Below are 9119 nucleotides of genomic sequence, written 5' to 3'. Positions count from 1 at the left end.
CCCCGGCTCCCGGCGGCCCTGACTCCCTCTCCGCTTGTCTTCCTCCAGCCTGACCAGCTCTCTGCTCCGTGATGCTCGAAGGCCACTTCCCCCAGCCTCCTCTAAGTCTGCAGGGGTCGAGAAACTGGAAATGGTGATGCAGACCTTGATTTACGGAAAGGGAAACATATTCCAAGTAGGCAGTTAGTGTTAGGCTCCCTAGTACGGGAACCACCTTGCTGCTCAGAGGAGCTGGCACTTTATTGGAAAAAGGACTTGAGATTGCCTGGGCTGTTAAACATTTGATCTACCTGCGTAATATTCTTGCTGACAGGCAGCCTCTGTTGTTATATTTTGGGGTGTTTCTGGGCTGAGCATGGGAAGTCTGCACATTGTAATAAATCATAATAAAACAAGACATTTCTGTGTTGAGGTAGTAGGGCTTGGCTACACTAGTCAAAAGTGATGGGCATGAAGACTGAAGCACTGGAAGAGGTTTCACTCAGTCATTTGTTCACAGGCAAAAGTTAAAATCCTGTTTATGGACATCTGCTGGAATTGTTTTCCATATCCAAAGTGGTGGTGATCTCATGGCCTCTCAGTTTAAATGTCTTATTTTTGGTACCAGCGATTGAACTCAGGACCTTGTGCTTGAGAGGCAGGTGCAGTGCCACTGAGCTAAATCCCCTGCCTGAATGTCATTTTTCCCCCCACAGTGTTCTTGTCTGATCCCTGAACCACTCCCAGTCTAAATTAGTTCCTGTTACCCTTTCTCATGTGGTACTTTTTCCTATTTTTCATAGGAGTATTACACACTAGAGCTTATCATTTATCTTCCCGACTGGAAACCCTGTGTGTGACTAGAGGGACAGCGCTCTGTTGCATGGTTTTGCTCAGAACTGTTTTCTTTGGTGCCTGGCACAGAGCAAGCCTTAAATAAATTTGTATTGAATGAATGAATTAATGGGCCATGTGAAATTCTCCTAACCCACATAAGACACAGAATTTACACTCTTATTTGCTTTGGCCTCTGAAAAGATGCTTTAACTCATTGACAGAAGGGTGTATTTTAAACCTTACAAATTACTTTAGTATGTGCTTTCTTCTAAGATATCTGGAGATGCTGTTTGGCTCACCTTTCATTTCAGGTGGTTCACTGAAGAGTTCCACACAAAAAGATGTGAAATCCAAATGTCTGCCTTGTGGCTACCCTGTGCTTTATGGATTACGGTGGGAAGGGGACTGAGTCTCCTTTGAGAAGAAAGACTTGTTTATCCTTCAGATCTGAACTGTTTTCATTCTTTAGAATCCCCCAAGAAAATGGGAGAGTGCTTCTGCAGTTTGCAGTCCTTTGAAGCTTCAAACTGTAACCAGTACCACAGGGAGGGGACGGCAAATAACTTTCATTTATTCTAGAACTTAATGCTTAGAGGTGCTAAGATTAAAGTGATTGTCATTTAATTCATTATAATGTTTATAGTGGTATTGAAGATGCTTGTAGATTGTGGGTAAAGATCACCTGCTCTTTTTCTTTTTTCTTTTTTTTTGGTACCGGGGATCAAACTCAGGATCTTGCAGTTGCAAGGCAGGTGCAGTGCCACTGAGCTAAATCCCCAGCCCAGCCCTCACCTGCTCTTTTTTGTTGTTGTTGTTGTTCTTATTTTTAATTTACTTTTTTATTTTTTTGTTTTTTTATTGGTACATTTTAGATATACAGTACAGTTACATTCGTCATTGGGATTTTGCACCTTTACATGACAGGTCTTGGTTCTCATTTTTTCCCCATTCCCCTAGCCTCCCTTTCCCCTTCCACCCTTCCCTATTTGCAGAATTTGTTTCCATTTTTTCCTTTTCTCTTATTTTTTTCTCTTCCATTTTTACCTTTCCCCTACCCCTCCCATTTGCCCAATACCTTTAGACCTTTTCTTCCTATTACAAAATATCAGTTACACATTTTGACCCTTGTTTACACTTTTAGTTTATCACACCAGAGAAACTATTTGGTATTTACATGTGTGTCCTGTTAATTTCACTGAAGAGTATGGCCTCAGTGTGCATCCGTTTAGCTATAACTGTCTCTAGTTTCTCAATCTTTATGGCTGAGTAGTATTCCATTTTATTAAGAAAATCCACATCTTCTTTATCCAGTCTCCAGTTGATGGGCAATCAGGCTGTTTCCAAGTTTTAGCTATTACAAACTGTGCTGCGATAAACATGGGTGAGCATATATCACTGTGGTGTGATTCTTTTAATTCTTTTGGAAAGATACTCAGCAGGGGAATAGCTGGGTCAAGTGGGACCTCCAATCCTAGTTGTTTAAGGTATCTCCATATTGATTTCCACAGTGGTTGCACCAGTCTGCACTCCCACCAACAATGAAGAAGGATTCCTTTCTCCCCACACCCCTGTCAGCATTTGTTATTGATTGATTTCTTGATAGCAGCCATTCTTTGTGGGGTGAGGTAGAATCTCAGTGTTGTTTTCATCTGCATCTCTCCAATGACCAGTGATGTGGAACATTTTTTCATATAGTTACTTGCTGCTTTTCCTTCTTTGTCTTAGAAATGTCTGTTCATTTCAGATTCCCATTTTTGAATTGGATCTTTATTTTTGGGGAGCTTGATTTTTTTGAGTTCTTTATGTATTCTAGATAATAGACCTTTGTGTGAGGAACATCTGGTAAAAAATTTTTTCCCACATTGTAGGTTGTCTCTTAGCTCTGTTGGTGATTTTTCTTGCAATGCAGAAGCTTCTTAAAAAGATGAGATCCCAGTTGTTGATTCTTTGTGTTAGTTCCTGTGCTACTGAGGATTTGTTCATAAAGTCTTTTCCTATGCCACTGTCTTCAAGAGTTCCACCTAGCTTATCTTCCAACAAGTTTAGTGTTTCTATTTTAATATTTAGAACTTTAATCCACTTCAATTTTAGTTTAGTGCATAGTGAAAGATAAGGGTCTACTTTTAATCTTTGGCAGGTTGAAATCCAGTTTTTCCAACACAATTTATTAAAGAGGCTATCTTTCCTCCACTGAGGATGTTTGACTCCTTTGTTAAAGATGAGGTAGCTGAGTATGTCTGGAGTTGTTTTTGCATCTTCTAATCTATTCCACTCATTCTCATGTCTGTTTCTTTGCCAGTACCATGCTGTTTTTAACATAGTGGCTTTGTAGTACAGTTTCAAGTTGGGGATTGTGATACCCCCTGCCGTGTCTCTGTTGCCTAGAATGGCTTTTGCTATTCTAGGTCTCTTCTGGTTCCAAATGAATTTTTGTATTCTTTTCTCTAGTTCTGTGAAATAGACTGTTGGAATTTCAATTGGGATTGCATTAAATCGGTGGGTAGCAGTTTTGGTAGTATGGCCATTTTCACTATATTGGTTCTTCCTACCAAGGAACAAGGGATATCTTTTCATTTTCTTGTATCCTTTTTGATCTCTTTTTTCAGAGTGTTGTAGTTCCCAATGTAGAGGTCTTTTGCTTCCTTTGTTAGATTAATGCCTAGATATTTCATTTTTTTGATGCTATTGTGAAAGGAATTATTTCCCTAATTTCTCTCTCAATGATTGCTATTTATGCACAAGAAGGCAATTGATTTTTAAGTGTTTACCTTGTATCCAGCTACTCTACTGAATCTGTCAATTAAGTCTAGAAGTCTTTTAGCAGAGCTTTTTGGGTCTTCTATATAGAGTATCATTATCAGCAAATAATGACAGTTTAACTTCTTCATTTCCTGTCTTTATTGCTTTTGTTTCTTTCTCTTGTCTAATTGCTGTGGCTAATGTTTCCAAAACTATATTGAACAGGAGTGGTGATAGTGGACAACCTTGTCTTGTTCCTGATTTTAGCATGGAGGTTTGCAGTTTTTGACCATTTAGTATAATATTGGCTGTTGGTTTTTCATAGGTAGCCTTTATCAAGTTGAGATAAAGACCATCTATTCCAGTTTTCTGCAGGGTTTTCATCATGAATGGGTGTTGAATTGTGTCAAATGCTTTTTCTGCATCTATAGAGATAGTCATATGTTTTTTGTCCTTGACTCTGTTAATATAGTGTATTACATTTATTGATTTATGTATGTTGAACCATCCTTGCATCCCTGAGATAAATCCAACTTGGTCAGGGTGTATGATCTTCTTGATGACCCTCTGTATTGTACTGAGTATTTTTGCCTCTATGTTCATTAGGGAGATTGGCCTATAGTTCTCTTTTTTGGTTGAGTCTTTCTCTGGTTTGGGAATCAAAGTAACACTTGCTTCCAGGAATGAATTTGGAAGTATCGCTTCCCTTTCAATTTCATTGAAAAGTTTCAAGAGCATTGGCAGTAGTTCTTCTCTAAATGTTTTGTAGAATTCAGCAGTGAATCCATCAGGACCTGGGCTTTTCTTTGTTGGTAAATTTTTAATTACATTTTCAGTTTCACTGATTGTAATTGGGGTGTTTAGAATTTTTATATCTTCTTCGTTCAACTTTGGTAATTCATAAGTATCAAGAAATCTGTCCATTTCTTCTGTGTTTTCCACTCTATTAGAGAACAGGTTCTCGAAATAGGTATTGATGACCCTCTGGATTTCTGCTGGATCTGTTGTGACTTCACCTTTTCCATTCCTAATTGCATGGATGTGAGCCTTTTCTTTCCTTTTTTGATAAGGTTGGCTAAGGATTTATCAATTTCATTTATTCTTTCGAGAAACCAACTCTTAGATTTTTTTTAATATCATTTTCTTAGTCTCCATTGCATTGATTTCTCTCTGATCTTTATAATTTCCTTCCTTATATGAGTTTTGGGTTTGTCTTGCTCTTCTTTTTCTAGAAGCTTAAGATTCAGCCTTAGGTTATTTATGTGAGCTCACTCTGTTTTCCTAGTGTGGGCATTCGCTGCAATAAATTTCCCTTGTGGAACTGCTTTCATTGTGTCCCATAGATTCCTGTATGTTGTATTGGAATTATCATTTATTTGTAAAAGCTGTATAATTTCCTCTGTGACCCATTGTTTGTTCAGGAGAGTGTTATTCAATTTCCATGTGTTTGTGAAGTTTTTGTGGTTTCTTTTTTTATTGATCTCCAGTTTAATTGCACTATGGTCTGAAAGTATACATTGGATAACTTCAACTCCTTTGCATTTACTTAAACATGTTCTGTGAGCTACTATGTAGTCTTATTTTGGAGAATGAACCGTGTGCAGCTGAAAAGAATGTATATTCTGATTTTGTGGTGTGGAACACTCTGTAGACATCTGTCAAGTCCATTTGTTCAAAAGCTTGGTTCAGTTCTAGTATTTTGTTGTTGGTTTTTTTGCCTAGATGACCTGTCTATTTGTGACAGTGGGGTATTTAGATCCCCTACTACAATTGTATTAGTGCTTATTTGGTTTTTCATGTCTCTTAATATTTGTTTTGTATATTTGGGGGCATTAGTATTTGTTGCATATATATTTATGATTGTCATCTCTTCCTCTTGGATTGTTCCCTTTACAAGGATGTAGTGACCTTCTTTGTCTCTCTTAATTAGTTTTGGTTTGAAATTTACTTTGCAGATAAGATAGCTACCCTTGCTTTTTTCCGGGTTCCTGTCACATGGAGAACCGTTTTCCATCCTTTTTCTTTCAGTCTATGAGTTTCATTTTGAACTAGGTGCATTTCTTGTATACAGCATATTGTTGCATTTTGCTTCATAATCTATTCTGCCAGTCAGTTTCTTTTGACTGGTGAACTGAGGCCATTAACATTGATGGTTATAACTGATGTGTATTGACTTATCATCATCGTGTTATTATCCTGTTGTTGGCTCTTTTTAATTTTTCCCCCCTCTCCCTCTAATTTCTTGGCTTGCCCTCTGGATTTTCTCTGTTGGACCTCATGGAATTGTGATCTTAATTGTCTTTTTCTAGGATATTATTTAGAATTGTTTTGAGTGCTGGTTTGGTAGTCATGAAGTTTCTCAGGTGTTCCTTGTCATGGAAGTATCTTATTTCCCTGTCAATTTTGAAAAATAGTTTGAAGGATATACATGAGTCTAGGTTGGAGGTTGTTTTCTTTTAGGGCTTGAAATACCTCACTCCAGGCTCTCTTTGACTTGAGGGTTTGTGTTAAAATGTCTGCTGTGATTCTGATGGGATAGCCTTTGCATGTGATTTGTTTCTTTTCTCTAACTGCTTGTAGTATTTTGCTCTTGTGTTGGGTCTCTGGGATCTTCATTATTACATGCCTTGTGTGTAGATTTTTTGTGATCATGGCTATTTGGAGTCCTATAAGCCTCACTTATATGTATGTCAGATTCTTTTGCTCTTTTGAGAAGTTTTCTGTCATTAATTCTGTGAACAGTTTTTTATTGTGATTTGTACTTTCTCCTTTTTCATGGACTCCTATCAGTTTTATATTCTGCATTGTGTCAACTAGGAGATGTTGGATTGATTTCTCATGTTCCCTTACTATTTTGAAGAGATCCTTCTTTTCATGGTCACTGACCTCTATCCTGTCTTCTATATCTGATATCCTACCTTCAGATTGGCTCAATCTGTTATGTAAACTTTCAGTAGAGTTTTTAATCTCCTGGATATCTGTTTGAATCTGTTTCATGGTTTCCATTTCTTTCCTATGTTGGGCATTCATGGCTTCTATCATGGTCCTGAGCTCATGTATTTTTTTATTTGTTTCTGTTTTAGAGTTTCTGATTATGTCTTTCATTATGCTCACCATCTCTGTAGTTATATGGGAAATTATTTCTGTTTTGAATTTTTGTAGAGCTTTGTTCATCTGTTTTGTTACTTCCTGTGCTATCAGTTCAGTATGCCTAGGTGGTTGATTATCAGCCTTTTCCACCTAATTTTCCCTAGAATTTGCCCTCGGTAAGCTGGAAGTCTGTTTGTGCTTGAGCCTTGTTTGAATGTCTTCCCATTTTTAGTTTTGTTGTTGGTACTGTCCTTGGTTTGATACCTGGGTTAATACTTTGATCTTCCTGTTATAGCTTGTCTTTAAGTTTTGAATCTCTAATGACTCTGAGGTAATGTCTTTTTCATTATACCAGGAAGGACAACTGATTAGATCAATCACAATACCTTAGCCCAAGTAATACAATCAGCAACATCAAAGCATCAAGCACAGCTTAGAAAATGACAATTTGTGGTAGTTATTAATCTATCATCTTTAACTGTGTGAATTAAATCAAAATCGAGGCTAGAGCTCAGGACAGTGGCCTTTATGACACCCCTGTGTTTCTGTGGTATGAATCCAGGTACCAGCAAAGCCAGGAGGACAGAGGTCAGGTGGGGGGGGCAGCTGTCGGGGGGGTTGCAGGTGCCCGAACCGCTCTCCGCGGAGGTCGGTGGCTAGGGGGAGAGCGCCAGGATTGCTCCATGCTGTTCCGCCTCTTACTGGTCTGCTGTCGAGGTCCGGGGGCGCTGGGGGCAGAGCTGCTTTTCTGCTTTTTTCTAAGCATCGGCAGCAGTGAAGTTGTTATGAAGTGCAAGTACTGAACAGGAGGTTTTGTACCTTTTTCTGTGGAGGCACACTCCCTTCCACTGAGTCTGTCTAGTTGACAAATTTATCTACTGTACAAATTTGGTACATATATACTCTTCCCTGACCTGATAAAAGATTTTTTTTGTTGATGATAACATAATAAAACTGTATCATATAGTCTTTGAGCTGAGAAATAACTGAAAAGCATCAAATCTCTAACCCTGAAATGAAGCTGCTTAGTTGCAATATGGCCTCTTACAAAAACCCATCAGAATGTGCCCTCTGAACTTGCTATGCTACAGTGCCTTGCACACAGGGAAAGCCTCTTATAATTACAATTGTACAAATATTATGACCCAAATCTGGGAGAAGTGAAGGGTTTGCAAACACAGCAAATGACTTCTGTTTAAAGAATTTCAGAGTAACAGTAAAGTTTGAATTTTTTTAAAGCAGCGTATTGTGTATTGTATCAGTTGTAGAGGGCCTTATGCTAAACTAAAGCTAAAATGAATGTAATGTATTGGCCTCCACAAACAAGTCTTGAATTAGAAATGGAGAAAAGGCTCCCATCTATATTGTGCATGGCCTTTACCCTCTTATGTCCATCATGGTATAAGCAAAACCTTGCTGTCATCCTGATTGCACAGACCTCGGTCATTTCTTCTCTAATCATTTGAGTACTTTTTGCATTACTGACTCTTCATCAATGCCTGCATGTATAATTGCTTTCAAGTATGTTGCACACAGTGGTCAGTATTTGTGCATTTATCTAACCAGTATTGACTTTCTTCTCTGTGCTGGGAACAGATACACAACACACACAGACTTGCCAGCTTGGACTTTTCAGTCTAGTGGAAGGCTTGAATGCAGTGGTGTACTACTCACTTTCCCTGTCTCTCGGACAGAATACCTGATACCTGAAATTTAAAGGAGAGGAGGTTGATTGTGGCTAATGGTTTTAGCCCATGGTTGGCTGGTCTAAAGCAGAAACAGGATGGAATGGGTGCTTGGTAGACATGAAGGTGCTCAACCCATGGCAGCCCGGAAGAGAGAGTGAAGGAAGGATAAGAATACATCATTGCAGGTCTTGCCCCCAATGGACAGCACCCCCAAGATTCAGTCACCTTTCAAATACATGAGACATTTGGGAGACATTTTACATCAAAACCCTAACAAGGTCACAGCATTGTGTAACTAAAGGCTGTAACAGGTCTCATGAAAGAAGAGTGGAGAAGGCGAATCTGATGGAGGCTTGAGAGCAGGAAGGAGGGTGTCTTTGAAGAGATCATGTTTGAGTAGAAATCTGAAGGTTGAGTGTGAGTTTCACTGCCCTCCAGTCACCCTCCTCCCCTGGGCTTTATCGAGGGAACACCTGGACTTCAACAAGCTGTTTTCTTTTCCTTGCAGGAAGAATGGATGCCATGGAGACTGGGGGTATCTCAGCAAGAGGGTGTGAGAAGGGCTGACTCAGAGGATATGCACCTGTGTCAGGTGGGGGTGGCTAGGGAGTGCTTCAGAAAGCCAGGTGTTGCTATGGATAGGCTGCTGCCGGGGTTACTTATCTGATTTGGTTTCTTTAACAAATGTTCTCTGGAAGTGGGGCAAATTGGAGCCAGGCTAAAGCTGCAGTTGGTAGAAAAGCAGCCATATATATATGTGTGTGTGTATATATATGTATATATATA

General features: G+C 39.1%; 1 protein-coding gene across 6 annotated transcripts in view; it reads left to right on the top strand.

Annotated features, from left to right (window-relative positions):
* Sh3kbp1 (SH3 domain containing kinase binding protein 1) overlaps positions 1–9119 on the top strand; it is a 346801-nt gene that overhangs the window by 787 nt on the left and 336895 nt on the right. The gene's annotated exons all lie outside the window — the stretch shown is intronic.

This window comes from Fukomys damarensis, unplaced genomic scaffold (genome assembly GCF_012274545.1).
Source record: "Fukomys damarensis isolate Sample0158 unplaced genomic scaffold, DMR_v1.0_HiC HiC_scaffold_39, whole genome shotgun sequence".
Classification (NCBI taxonomy): Eukaryota; Metazoa; Chordata; class Mammalia; order Rodentia; family Bathyergidae; genus Fukomys; species Fukomys damarensis.
The sequence above is the reverse complement of the archived record's forward strand: the minus strand, read 5'-3'. Positions and strand labels throughout refer to the sequence as shown.